Here is a 15,778-nt window from a genome sequence, read left to right as displayed (position 1 = left end):
TGGCAGGGCATTTCCTTGTGTTCTCTCTCTCCTTTTGGATGTTGTGGTCTGCAAAAGAGGTAAAGCATATTTTCTTATCATGTAGCACTGTAGCACTGTCCTCCCATTGTTCAACAATTTGCTCGAACGGGCACCAGTAATATCTCACAACAAATTGTGAGACTTGTTGTTACTGTTTTGGGCATATTGAATACGTGAAGGCATAAAATTATAAATCAAAGTAAGAGGAAAGCTGAAAGAATTAAAATATAAGGAGACTAAAATAGCAAGCTCTAAAAAATAAAATAAGAAATGACAGAGGGAAATTCAGCAAATATGACAGAAATACAAAGAATTAAAAGACAATACACCTAGAAGAAATGGATTAATCCTAGAACTATTCATCTACAAAGACTAAGTCAGGAGAATAAAATAAATCTGAACAAACTGATTACCAATTAAAAATTGAACAGAAGTTGAAATCTTCCCCCAAAACAAATTTTCATAACCCAAAGTCATAATAGATGAATTCTACCAAACATTCAAGATGAGAACAAAAATCATTGTTTACAAACTCTTCCCCAGCAAAATTGAAGAGATCTTCTAATTCATTTCATGAAACTTGTATCATTCTGATTTCAAGATAAGAAAACCACAAAAGAAAGAAAACCACAGTTCTATAGTTAAAAAACTATAGTCTAATGAATATAAATGCAAAAATCAACAGAATATTAACAAATAAAATTCAATAATGCATTAAAATCATACGTATTTTTGGAATATGCATATTCCAAGTATGCAATATTGAATATACATGAAGGACCTCCACCAAGAGTGATCCCAGTCCTGAACAATGCCAGGTATGCCCCATCCCACAAAAAGCTAAAAAAAAAAAAGTAGTAATTATTATGGGGGTGGAGGGCACCCGGAGCTGGCGGGCAAGGACCGTGAGGCTGTGCAGCTGATGGCAGAGGCCGAGAAGCAAGTCAAGGCCTCGCAGTCGTTCCTTAGAGGGCTGTTTGGTGGAAATACAAGAATAGAAGAGGCTTGTGAAATGTATATCAGAGCTGCAAATACGTTCAAGATGGCTAACAATGGAGTGCTGCAGGAAATGCATTTTGTCAGGCAGCCAAGCTCCATATGCAGCTTCAAAGCAAGCATGACTCTGCTACCAGCTTTGTGGATGCTGGAAATACCTACAAAAAGGCAGACCCCCAAGGGACGATTTACAATTGCAGCCAAGCACCACATCACCATTGCTGAGATCTATGAGACTGAGCATGTAGACATTGAGAAGGCCATCGCCCATTATGAACAATCAGCTGATTATTATAAAGGAGAAGAATCCAACAGTTCAGCTAACAAGGTGGCTGAAGGTGGCCACATATGCTGCTCAGCTTGAACAGTACCAGAAAGCCATTGAGATCTATGAGCAGGCCATGGGTTCCGATGTGGAGTTCTTCAGCTGATCTTCTTGACCAATTTCTGGCGGCCTAGGGATCAAACCCAAAGCCCCACCCTGCCCTGTCCTGCCTGCTTCCACCAATCTTCAGCAACTCAGGGATCACACCCAGAAGCTGCACCCTGCCAGTATCAGATAAATACCTCATTTATCTGATACTGATGACCTCCACTATCTCCATTACCCAGCCGCTGCCATGCTCCAGGCCGCTTTCCGGACCATGCAGTCACAGACACATAATAAGACACTTAATACCCATCTTCCAAGATTACCACACCATATTTGATTCAAATATGGTTTGAACCATGGGAACACCTGCAAGGGCAATTAGAGGCCGCCATAAAAGCCCCTATCCCTCTTGGAGAGCCCAGCAAGCTACCAAGACTATCCCACCTGCACAGCAGAGCCTGCAAGCTATCCGTGGCATATTCGATATGCCAAAAACAGTAAATACAGTGGGTCTCATTCCCCTGACCCTGAAAGACTCCCCCGCCACAATATGGCAGCGTTAAGGATGAGGAAGGAGAGGCTGATAAAATCTCAAGGCTGAACTAGGCTGCCATAACAAAGAAAGACTAAAATGACTCTTTCTACTTTCAGTTCACGTACACTGGCATCGGATGCATCCATCGAGGACCTGATGGTGCAAGCGCAAAAGATCAAGTACGACATTATTGGTCTGACCAAGACGAGAAGGTATCAACCACATCACGCCATTTTCGACACTGGAGAAGAACTGTTCCTTGGAACATGTGACAAAAGAGGTGTCAGTGGTGTCAGTGTTTTTGTCAACACGAACTTGGCCATGAGTATTGATTCATTCAAATGCCTAACAACCCAAATCGGATGATTATGCTTGAATAGATGTGGCTCACTGCCAGTAGCTTTGTTGTCTATGCACCAACATCCAATTACGATGAAGAAGAACTTAAGAAGTTCTACATGGAACTGGTGAAGTTCTATAAAGAAGACCACACCTTCTACAGTAACATTGTAGGTGATTTTAATGCCAAGATAAGACCGAGAAGATCAATATGGTTATTACTCAAAAAACTAGCAATTGAACTTCCATACGAGCCAGGAGCCATACTGGTTGGAATATACCTGAAGAGTCCAGAAGCACAATGCAGAAAAGACATCTGCACTCCTATGTTCATTACAGCACTATTCACAATAGCCAAAGCCTGGGAACAACCCCAGTACCCAAGAATAGACAATTGGATAAAGAAACTAAGGAACAACTGCTTGTCCATAAGAAAAGATAAAGCCATGCAGTTTGTTGCAACATGGATGGTTCTGGGGAGTGTCATGTTGAATGAAGTTAGTCAGAGGGAGAGGGACTGACACAAAATGATCTCTCATAGGTGGACTTAAACTGAAAAAGAGAATAATAACAAAACCCCAAAGGCAATAGAGCTGAAGAGCAGAAAATCTAGAACGAGAGTGGGGATAAGTTAGGGAAGGAACACTTAGGTATGGCTAGAGGGGAAAAGTGCTTGCTCTAAAGGCAGGCAGCTGTGGGGGAGGGAAACGGGGGACATTGGTGGAGGGAAGGGGACACTGGTGAACGGATTGTTGTTGAGACATAATGTGCCCGAAACTTAATAATGAATAATTTGTAATTCTAATTCACCACGATTAAAAAAATTTTAAAGTAGTAGTTATTACTATATTCATAAAATAGTTTTTATAATTATAATTATTACTATAATTGCAAAATAGTACTATTGGCAAAAATAGTAACTATTACTACATATGCAAAAATATATTGGGATCACCACATCACCTAGAAAAATAATAACTTTAATGTGATCATCTCAATAGATGCAAAAAGTCATCTGACATGGTCCAACACTCATTTTTAATTAAAGTCCTCAATAAAACAGAAATAGTTGGAAAATATCTCAGTATTATTAAGGCCAGACACAGCAAAGAAACATAATACTCAAGGAAAACAACCTAAGTTTTCCCTCTAAGATCAAGAATAAGACAACGATGGCCACTATCATCATTATTAGATATAATTAAATTCTTAGTCTGAGTAATTAGACACATGAAAAAATTAAAGCACACCAAAATATGGAAGAAAGATGTAAAATTATTCTACTAGAGATATTATAATTTTATTTATATGAAATCCAAAGACACCATTAAAAACTAGTAGAAATAGTAAACAATTACAGTAAACAATTATTGTGCATCAGGTACATTTGTACACACACAAAGATAACAAACTTTATAATATCAATTTATAATATCAATTGCAGTTTATAATTGCATTTGAAATTACATTGAAATTTACGATTGCATCTAAAGGAATAAAATACTTGGAAAATTTTAATTGTGTGATAAAATGCACATACTCTAAAACTGTAACACTCTAATGAAAGAAACCGAGGATATAAAAAATGAAAGATATCGGGACTGGAGAGATAGCATAGCGGGTAGGGCATTTGCTTTGCATGTGGCCAACCCAGGTTCGATCCCCAACATCCCATATGGTCCCCTGAGCACTGCCAGGAGTAATTCCTGAGTACAAAGCCAGGAGTAACCCCTGTGCATCGCTGGGTGTGACTCAACACCCCCCCCCCAAAAAATGGTATCTTGTTCTCAGGATTAGTAAAACGAATGCTGTAGAATGAGCATTGTTCCATTTTATCAAAAGATATATAAATATTTCATCAAATCCCTTTTAGAACTCCAATTGTATTCTTCACAAAATATTGGGATCGGAGCAATAGTAAGGTTCTTGCCTGGCACACAGCCGACCAGAGTTTGATCCCTGGCATCCCATATGGTTCCCTGAACCCCACCATGAGTCATGGGTAATTGCTGAGTGCAGAGTACACCCAAGCATCAGTGTGACGCAACTGCCCACCCTCTGCAATGGAAAGATGGCCAAAATAATAATAAAATGTATTTGAAACAAAAAAAAATCCAAACTTTCCTGATAGTAAAGAACAAAAACAAGATGAGTTGCAGAAAAACTCCAGACAATAGCAGAAGATGGACAAGCGCCTCAAAATAAAATTAAGGCAAAAAGATTCTCAGAATGTATTAATCTATATAAAAATAGCAAAAAAAGAGAAACTATCATGAACAAGGTAATAACTGTTGCTATAGAGCTCATTGGTCAAAATTTTTAAATGCTATTGACAGTTTTCTGATATGGTTAGTAGAATTTCAAATGGCCAAACAATAGGGATCTACCGACCATCCTATTAACATTTTCCAATATTATCAGATTAAGTGCTCTCTGAAGAATGAATAAGACAAGTTTCAACTTTGACTATTTATATATGATGGAGGGAAGATCTCAATTTCTCTTAACTTCTTGATCAACTAAAACAAAATTGATAGTAGGAAACTCACAATATTTAAGAGTAAATAAGATGAATATATGTGAAAAGAGTTAGAAATTTATAAAATAAAATTTTAAATCTTAAATAGTAGTTAAAGAAGTTAAAGTAGAAAAAAAGCAATGCCCCAAAGTAAACAACAAAAATCAAATTGCATATATCATATTCTATTTCACTAACAAACAATGAATGCATCTGTGTGCCTATGTCTAAAACATTTGCATAAAGGAGAAATGTGGAATGGATTACCTAGGAAGTAAGATAGGGAAATGATCTGATCAATATTCATTTAATACACACAATGACTATTATTTATTTTCAAAATCACAAGTTCATAGCATTTTTGTAATTTGAGAAAAAGTAATTTCAAATGTATACATATTAATAATATAAATTCTTGACGCTAATATTTTAGAGGTAAAGGCCCTCCCATTGATCGTCGATTTGCTCGAGCAGGCCCAGTAACGTCTCCATTGGAGACTTTGTTGTTACTGTGTCTGGCATATCGAATACTCTCGGTAGCTTGCCGGGCTCTCCGAGAGGGGCAGAGGAATCGAACTCGGGTCGGCCATGTTGGCCGCTTGTAAGGCGAACGCCCTACCCGCTGTGCTATCGCTCCAGCCCTTACAGCACCTGGTATTCCCAGGCGGTCTCCCATCCAAGTACTAACCAGGCCCGACCCTGCTTAGCTTCCGAGATCAGACGAGATCAGGCGCGTTCAGGGTGGTATGGCCGTAGATATTAATGATGCCAAAAGTCACCAAAGTATGCCACAATATCTAAACATATTTAGCCACTTAGCCACATTTTTTAGCAGTACTCTAATTATCTAACACACTTGCCTTTGCACTATCAATACAAACCAACAGATTCACTCTCTACCAAAAAAAAAAATCTCTCTATTATCAAACTAAAGGACATACCATGGAATTTAAAACTGACCTGAGAATTTGCCATTAAGGTGAGGGACATCTAGAACTCTGGTAAAGTAATTCAGAGGGGTGGGAAATACTGAAGTTTTTAAATGCTCCAATACACATAATACATAGCTCTTTAAGAGTGGTGATATGTGGAACACAGAAGAACTTGCCACAATTATGGTCATTCTATTACTTAATTTTAAGCCTTTTGGGTGTACTTTTCATCTATAGTCAGAATGGGGAACTTAGTGGCTATGGTATTTACTTTTCTTTCTATTTCTTTTGAAATGACTCTACAAAGTGAGGAAATTGTAAATAAATGTCCATTCAATGTGTAAAAAAGTCTAACATATTGAGGTTTCTAAACTAGAGGAAACCTGGTGAGAATCAAGACACTTGCTTTCAAGGAACAATTGCTTCTCTTTTGTAATACCTTATTTGCTTATCTGCGTCTCTTTTGTAATTTTATCTCTTTATTTTTCGTTACCATTGAAAGTCTGAATCTGTTAAGAGAAATTACCAAGTTTGTCAGCCCAGATTCTTATGTGGGGGTGTTTAAGAAAGTGAAAAGCTTTGTGAACAAGAAAATATGTACTGATCTTTAAAGCTTGAGAGTTCCAAATAGTTTCCAAGTTTTCTGCAGGTGCTTGGAATGGTTCATTAGGCCATACCTGTGTTCAGAGAGAGCGATCTCCCATCAAAGGCATATTTACTCAAGTTTTCAGATAATTGAAGAGTAAATTGTTGACACTTTATTAAAAATAATTTTGTTCACTCCAGAAACAATCCTTTGAACTGAGAAATGCCTTCATTCACACAAAGGGGTCCTGAAGTACTTTGCTTTCATGGCAATTTGAAGAGGGAACCTAGCTAGACTTCTGGGGTTTTTTTGTTTGGTTGGTTTTGTTTTGTTTTTACTAATCTTGTCACATCTTCAAAACAGAAAGCCAAAACACAGTGGTACAAGTCTGAAAAAGGCCAAAAGCTTTGAAACTGATATTCTTGCATCTAAAACAAGAGACAATCTGATGCATAGATACTCTTCTAATCTATTTAAACAAATGATATGGAAGGGAAGTTGGTGAAGCCAATGAGGGCTGCTCCTTGGGAAGCAGGTTGTTTCAGCTGTGCAGCAGGGCTGAACATGAAAGCATTTGGCCGTCGAAAGACATGAGCTCAAATGATCTTTTGAAAATGAAATGTCGTCTGCAGGCTGAACAGAATATATCGCAGTGTCATCTAACAAATTTTACAGAGGCCTTACTAGCATGGAATCCAGCTTGGGGACAAACAAATACTATTAAGGGCAGTTTTCCCTTCACCTTTAAGGAACAAGAATAGCACCAATGATTCACAGAATTGTACTTAGAAAACCTAAAGATTACATGGAAAGAAAAGTTCAAAGGGTAGAAATTCTCCAAAGGTGGACAAAGTAGAGGAAATAAATTAAGGTGGTAAAGGAGTTTCCAATTCAATAAACTGAGCAGTTCTGAATCTAAAGATATTTCTCAGCAGCATCCAATACTAAAAGGCTGCATCCTCAGAGACTTCTGCTCTTTGTTTCTGACAAGATATTAAGCAAGATTAGCATCCCCTCACAGACTTAAAGCAGGAAAAAGAAAAAACACAAAGTTAGAAGCGAACAATTTTAAACTGAAATATGGACAGGTTTTTTTTTTCAACTGTGATCAACCTCTTCTTGATTAGTTTTTATAAAAATTTGCTAAGAAAATTAAATTTGAATAACATTTTTGAATCTCAAAGAATGAGTTTCATTTTTACACGAAATCAAAGTAACTTGAGAAAAGAAGTTTTGTTAAAGATGATGAAAGGCAACTGGAAGAGTTGGAAAGGTATTTGAGAGAATGCCAGGAGATAAAATAAATTGTTCAGTACTTTTAGGGGAAAAAACTATTTTAGTTGGTACCAAGTATGTCGATGTTCTTTTATACTTTATAAAGGAAAACAGTTTTTAGTTACAGGAGTAAATGCTTTACATAAAACCTAGTTTTCCATCTCTTTGAAAAGCAATGAGTATGCCTAGTGTAATTAAGATAATTACAAGAAAAATGGGTACAAATTCTTAGCCATGTAACTTTAAAATGCCATATTCAGGGAAAATCAAGAAATGTTGGCATCCACAAATACATATTTAGACAAAAAACTTCTAATTCACAAAAAAAATAGTTTTAGTGCAACAAGATGTGAATTGAATGGTGTCACCGCCAGTGATGGATCAAACTTGTGAAAAGTACAACTTGAAGTCAGTTCAGTGCCTAGTTAATCTTTAATATGAGAATGAAATGTTCAGAACTTCACTAAGAGTTTTCAGTGAAGGAGCTCCTGGAAAATGAGGCAGTATGTGGAAGTTTATGTTGTATTTGCTGCTATCTGTGCTGTATGAAGGTAACTATGTGATCCTTTCAGAACAATAAATATCAGCTTCTAAGATTGGATCATTTTCTTTTCATGTATTTAATGAGAATAACAGGCTTTATTAGCTTTAAACACATGGAGGGTAGAAGAGGAGAGAAAGAGAATCCAAAACATTGTGGACTAAAACTTGACCTATGGGCTAACAATCAGTTCATTGAGAATAGTGGAAAAGCAAAGGACAAAACTGTATCACTGTATCACTGTCATCCGTTGTTCATCAATTTACTCAAGCGGGAGCCAATACCATCTCCATTCATCCCAGCCCTGAGATTTTAGCAACCTCTCTCCTTACTCGTCTTTCCCAACATATTGGAGGCTCTTTCAAGGTCAGGGAAATGAGACCTGTTATTATTACTGTTTTTGGCATATCGAATACACCACAGGTAGCTTGCCAGGCTCTGCCGTGCGGGCGGGATACTTTTGGTAGCTTGCCAGGCTCTCCAAGATACACATGTATATATACATATATGTATATACAAGATACACATATATATACACATATATATACATACATATTATATATACCACTAGGATTTGTGCCTACAAAACTAAAATTTAAAAAAATGTTTTGCACATTTCTCTGAACTCTGAAGATGTTTGCTATCAGACATGAATAAGACTGCATTATTTTCTGTTGATGTACTGTACATGCATGCCCCCTCAGATATTACAAAGTGTAATTGAGGGTTATATGTAGAGTACTACATACACTGCTCAATGTTCAGAAAATAAAAATATCTTATTACACCCACGACTATATTCTTGTTACATTGTTATATGGATTTCTGATGATTATTCAGATAAACAGTAATAGTAATATGGTTTTAAACCCTTCTTATCTATCATGGATTCTGGGCCCTAAAGTGTCCGTTTACTAAGAATAATCTTCAATAAGCCAAAGTGACAGATGTGGTAACGAAAGTTAAAAAGACAAACGAAGTCAACTAAAAGAGAGAAATTTTCATTTTTTTCTGTTACTGTAGGAGATACTGTACATTAGACAAATAATCTTTATGAAGTAATTTTGTGATTGAGACTGCTTTTATTCAGGTATCACTGTATTGTGTATTATGCTGTGTTAGCAGCTTTTTCAGTGTATTCTTAAACTCAGGACAGTGGTTCCCCTGAATTCTAATTATTGTTACAATTTCATTTACATAAAAAGAATTGCAAAATGGCACAGAGTGCTTATCATATTATTTTATCCTCCAACAAGCACAGGTATTTCCTATATCCCACAAAGAGAGCTAGCATGTAAGGAATTTAAGAAGGAATACTTTCTTTCATCCATTTGACCTAGCACAGTTATCTTGACTGGAACTAAGATGAAGGCATCTTTCTGATCCACTGGACATTATGACTCAGCTGAACAGACCTCTCCTGTGTGTGATCTTAATGGCATTTTAACTGTGCTTCTAAGGGAGATAGGATATCAGAGATAATTTATAGCTATATTTTCCTTGGTTTTAGGTAAAATGTCACTTTCTCAGAAATAGTCCCTTAGTCTAAGAAAGACTGCCAAATACAGATTCCTTCCTTATCATGGTCAATTATTACACTCTATTTTTTATCACACTTATAACAAAGTGTAATTAGGTATTTATTTTTTCATGCAGTGAGAATAAATTCCTGGCACATATCAAATAATCAATAGACATTCATTACAAGAGGGAATACCATCAATTGTAGCTCCACTGGGTCCCCTTAATAGGGCAATCAAAAATATATGCTTCACACAAATGAGTGCATGTGCACACATATTTAGTTCTGCCTCTCAGCCTCACCAAGAGAGCTATACTCAAGCTGCCACCAGGGACAACTTCTTTATCTCTAATACATAAATACTTAATTACCATTCAACCTTGAATTTGGAACTAGATAAATGTTCTGCTAGGTAAAGTATAGACACAAAAGGGAAAACAATGATGCAGTGAGCAATGTATTTACAACAAAAACGTACTTGACCTTTGATTAATATATGTAGCACTGTAGCACTCTCCTCCCACTGTTCATCAATTTGCTCAAGCAGGGACCAGTAACGTCTCCATTGTGAGACTTGTTGTTATTGTTTTTGCCATATCCAATACGCCACAGGGAGCTTGCCAGGCTCTGCCGTGCTGGCGGAATACTCTTGGTAACTTGCCGGGCCCTCTGAGAGGGGCAGAGGAATCGAACCCAGGTCGGCCGCGGGTAAGGCAAATGCGCTACCCGCTATGCTATCATTCTGGCCCTTGATTAAGATCAACTTTCAAAAACGTGTCGTTAACTCATTTCCTTTCCACAAGAAAAGAAACCTTGAAACATAATCAGTAGAACTTGGAACTGGAGGAGCTAGAGAAACTGGAGGAGCTAGAGGGTAGAGGAAGAATTTATGGGATAGTGGTAGAAAGTTATTGAAAGAGTGATAGATTGATGGCAAAAATAACAATTTAAATTGTATTGTAATCAATGATACCTCAATAAGAATTAATTTAAAAATATATTAAGTGCTTCATTGTGGTTTTGATCCGCATCTCCCTGATGATTAATGATGTAGAGCATTTTCTCATGTGCCTTTTTGCCATTCGGATTTCTTCTTTGAGAAAGTTTCTGTTCATTTCGTTGCCCCATTTGTTATGGGGTTGGATTTTTTTCTTCTTGTGGAGTTCAACCAGTATGAGGTACCATCTTACACCTCAGAGACTGGCCCACATCCAAAAGAACAAAAGCAACCGGTGCTGGCGCAGATGTGACGAGAAAAGGACCCTTCACTATCGGTGGGAATGCTGACTGGGTTAGCCCTTTTGGAAAACAGTATGGATAACTCTCAAAAAATTAGAAATTGAGCTCCCATTTGATCCAGCAATACCACTCCTGGGAATATATCCTAGGGAGGCAAAAATGTATAGTTGAAGGGACATCTGCACTAGTTTGTTCATTTCAGCACTCTTTACAATAGCCAGAATCTGAAAAAAACCTGAGTGCCCGAGAACAGATGACTGGTTAAAGAAACTTTGGTACATCTACACAATGGGGTACTATGTAGCTGTTAGAAAAGATGAAGTCATGAAATTTACATACAAGTGGTACTACATGGAAAGTATCATGCTAAGTGAGATGAGTCAGAAAGAGAGGGACAGACATAAAAAGATTGCATTCATCTGGGGGACATAAAGTAACAAAATAGGAAATTAATACCCAAGAATAGCCAAGATAAGTACCAGGAGGATTACTCCATGGCTTAGAGGCCAGCCTGGTATGCTAGAGGAAAAGGCAGCTCAGATAGAGAATGGAGCACCAAATAAAGGGTGTTTGGAGGATCCTCCCAGGATGGGAGATTCATGTTGAAAGTAGACTATAGACCGAACAGGATTGCCACTCAATGCCTCTTTTGCAGACCACAACACCCAAAAGGAGAGAGAGAACAAAAGGGAATGCCCTGCCACAGAGGCAGGGTGGGATGGGGGGGGGGTGGATGGAGGTGGGAGGGATACTGGGATTCATGATGATGGAAAATGGGCACTGCTGGAGGGATGGGTATTTGATCATTGTATAATTGAAACCCAAGCACAAAAATTTGTAAGTCTAAAAAAACAAAAAAATATATTTCAAAGGACAAGAAAAACCTAATAAAGTTTGCAAGGCTAAATAAAAATATAATACCTTAACTCTTCAAAAAATAGATATATTAAGTGCTTAAATGACTAGAATAGTATAAGGAATAATGGTAAGTGCTGAGCACCTTGGGAATGGTGAGGAGGTTATGATCTATACTCTAAGACCACGGACATTAAGATAGTATTGTAAACATGTTGCCTTAACTTTAACAAAATCATATATTAATTTAGTGTGGCCTTTGATTCTGTTGAGACGGAAGCGGTCATTGAAGCCCTAGCCAATCAGGGCATTCAAGCCCAATACATCAGGATCCTCCGTGAGCTGTATTGCGGATTCACTACCAGGATCTCACCATTCTACAAAGAAGTGATCGTTGATGTCAAGAGAGGGGTGCAGCAGGGTGATACCATTTCACCAAAACTCTTCAGTGCCACCCTCGAGAACATCATGCGACGACTGGAATGGGAAGGAATGGGAGTGAAGATAGATGGTCGGCAACTACACCACTTCCGCTTTGCTGATGACATTGTTTTAATAACACCAAACATCAGCCAAGCGGCACAAATGCTGGCCGACTTTGACCGTGAGTGTGGAAAGGTAGGACTACAGCTGAATCTTACGAAGACAATGTTTATGAGAAACAGCCTTGTTCCTGACGCCCCATTCGCTCTCAATGGAACGACCATCTCCGAATGCAACAGCTATGTGTACCTAGGTCGAGAGGTCAACATGAGAAATGACCTGGCACCCGAGCTGCGCAGGAGGAAGAGAGCGGCTTGGAACGCCTTCAAGAACGTCAAAGAAATAGCTAAGAGGACGAAGAACCTCCGGCTCCGGGCACATCTCTTTGATTCCACTGTTCTTCCTGCATTAACATATGCCTCAGAGACCTGGGCCCTACGCAAACAAGATGAGAACGCCATTCAGGTCTCCCAAAGAAGAATAGAAAGAGCTATGCTTGGAATAACACGTTTCACTCAAATGAGAGAACGAATCCGGAGTTCTGACATCCGTCGACGATCAAGGATCAGGGACGCTGTCTCATATGCCAAGGTGTCGAAAATCAGATGGGCTGGTCACGTAATGAGATTTAAAGACGACCGTTGGACTAGAGCTGTTACTGATTGGATTCCACGGGATGTCAAGAGACAGCGTGGCTGCCCACCTACCAGATGGTCAGACTTCTTTGTCAAGATCATGAACGATCGGTTTGAGGCCCTCCATGTTCCCGGAGCGAAGAGATGCCATTGGGCTACACTAGCACGCGACAGGGACAAATGGAGACGTTACTGGCGCCCGCTCGAGCAAATCGACGACTAACGGGAAGTTAAGTGATTAAGTGATTAATTTAGTGTAAATGAGATAGTTTAGAAGTTAAGGTGCTTTTCTTGCATGCAGCTGACCGAGTTCAATCCCCACCAGTAGTGATCTCTGAGCATACATTAAGGAATAGTCCCTGAGCATTGCTGGGTATAACTCTGAAACCAAAACATATTTTTTAATAAAAACAAATATTTTAAAATCCTGAATATTACATGGCCACTGAAAGAAAAAGAAGAAACATTTCCATTTGCAATACGATTAGACCTTGAGGGAATTGGTTGGACTTTGAGGGAATTATGCTAAGTAAAATCAGAAGAACAAAGATAATTACCTTATGATTACATTTTTGTGTGGAATATAAAGAAACAAAGCCAAAACTAAAAATCAAAACAAAAAAAACAAACCTTGAGATTCTTACAACAGAATATTGGTTACTGGAAGGAAAGGTATGAGGTGGAGTAGGAAGGGCAGAGGTTGTAGACCGGATGGTGATAGATGGGAATTAAAATATTGGTGGTGTGCATACTTAGGGGCATATATTTTTAAAGTATTTGACTATATACTAAAACTTAGTGTTTAAACCAATATTTCTTAAATTTTTAAAAATGTGTATTATTCTATGGGCTGGAATGATAGCACAGTGGTGGGGCGTTTGCCTTGTGTTCAGCCAGCCTGGAGGAGCTGGGTTCGATTCCTCCATCCCTCTTGGAGAGCCCGGCAAGCTACCGAGCATATCTCTCCCACACTGCAAAGCCTGGCAAGCTACCTGAGACGTATTTGATATGCCAAACACAGTAACAGCAAGTCTCAAAAATGGAGACATTACTGAGCCAGCTCGAGCAAATCAATGAACAATGGGAGGACAGTGTGTATTGTTCTAGTGGAAACAATGAGGACATTATGTATTAATCCTAATCGGAACTATAAAGCAAGGAATATTTTAATGGTCTAGTGATCGGAGTCCCATTGACAAATAGGTTGATTTCTTTTACTAATTGAGATCATCTACCTGTAAGTAAAGACAAAATACTTTATATATTATTAAAAATATAGTGCACAAGGGGCTGGAGAGATAGCACAGTGGGTAGGGCGTTTGCCTTGCACGCGGCGGACCCGGGTTCGATTCCCAGCATCCTATATGATTCCCTGAGCACCGCCAGGAGTAACTCCTGACTGTAGAGCCAGGAGTAACTCCTGACTGTAGAGCCAGTAGTAACCCCTGTGCATCGCCAGGTGTGACTCAAAAAGAAAAAAAAAAGAAAAAAATATAGTGTACAATATCTTCAAAATGTTAACAGAGGAAAAATATTAAAAATAGTGATAGCTAACAAAGATTCTTCAAGTGAAATGAATACTAGAGAAAGAAATATGCTTTATAATAATATAAAATAATATGTGAGTCATACATTAATTTATTCAACAGATATTTACTAAATATATGTTCTAAGAAAACAAAATTAATTATTTCTCTCTGAGCTTACATTCTAGTTGATGAAAAACAATAATCAATCATTAATAAAATCAAAAATATTTTGGTACTTTTATCGTTATTTTTCAGTGCCAGAAATCAAACCCACATCTTTATACATGTTAAGAAAATACTCTATTTCTGAGATATCCCTGGTCTTTGACAATAGTTTATTTTTTTCCAATAATAATAGTTCATAGTCAGCCTTCAAGTAGCTTCCTATAAGCAAGTAAATCTAAAATAATTTTGTTCCCAAAATAGAATCTTTAAAAAAATGTTCATTTCCAAAGCAGGAATATCTAGGTTACTGAATAAATAATTGATATGGTTTGTTGCAAAAAAAGACAAAAACTAAAGTAAATCCTACTTTTCAAAACTATGAGAAGGATCAATTAATTCTAGGAGCATGCACACCTAGCTTCACATATACAGTTTAAACTATGGTTTACTTGTCTATCTTGCTGCTAATTTTTCCTCATTTAAATAAAACCACATTTTTTACAGAGTTTAAAATATCTAGATGTGTATGTGAATGTTAGTAGTTGCTCTGAGTCTGTCACTGTGACCATCACTTGATCACTTGATATCCTGTTACTCATTGATTTGCTTGAGCAGGCGCCAATAAAGTCTCCATTCATCCCTGTTGTGTGCTAACATAGCCCTATGGCATCTGCTCGTTCTAGGAACATGAAGATCATTCAAGGTCTTGACGAAGAAGTCTGACCATCTCGTAGGTGGGCAGCCACACTATCTTCTGATGTCCTGTGGAATCCAGTAAGTAATGGCTCTAGTCCAGTGGTCATCTCTAAATCTCATTATGTGTTCATCCCATCTGACTTTCGATGCCTTGCCAAATGAGACGGCGTCCCTGATTCTTGAGCATAACGGAGGTCGGAACTCCGGATACTTTCTCTCATTTGAGTGAAGTGTGATACTCCAAGCATAGCTCTTTCAATTACTCTTTGAGAGACACAAATAGTGTTCTCATCCTGTTTTCATAGGTCCTAGGACTCTGAGGCATATGGTAGTGCAGAAAAAACAGTGGAATCGAAGAGATGTGCTCAGAGATGGAGGTTCTTCGTCCCCTTAGTTATTTCTTCGATGCTCTTGAAGGCATTCCAAGCCGCTCTCTTCTTCCTGCGCAACTCAGGTGCGGGGTCATTCGTCATATTGAATTCTCGACCTAGGTATACATAACTGTTGCATTAGGAGATGGTCATTCCATTGAGAGTGA

At 38.2% G+C, this 15,778-nt stretch overlaps 1 non-coding gene and 1 pseudogene across 1 annotated transcript; one reads left to right on the top strand and one right to left on the bottom strand.

Annotated features, from left to right (window-relative positions):
* Positions 1-1,448, top strand: part of LOC130037784 (beta-soluble NSF attachment protein-like) — a 31,886-nt pseudogene extending 30,438 nt beyond the window's left edge.
* Positions 1,449-5,421: 3,973 nt separating this feature from the next.
* Positions 5,422-5,540, bottom strand: LOC130037996 (5S ribosomal RNA). The gene has a single exon (XR_008794564.1). It is a non-coding gene; the product is annotated as a 5S ribosomal RNA (ribosomal RNA).
* Between the last annotated feature and the right edge of the window lie 10,238 nt (positions 5,541-15,778).

This window comes from Sorex fumeus, unplaced genomic scaffold (assembly GCF_029834395.1).
Source record: "Sorex fumeus unplaced genomic scaffold, SorFum_2.1 ptg000072l, whole genome shotgun sequence".
Classification (NCBI taxonomy): Eukaryota; Metazoa; Chordata; class Mammalia; order Eulipotyphla; family Soricidae; genus Sorex; species Sorex fumeus.
Note: the sequence above shows the minus strand (reverse complement) of the source record. Positions and strands in the feature narration are given on the sequence as shown.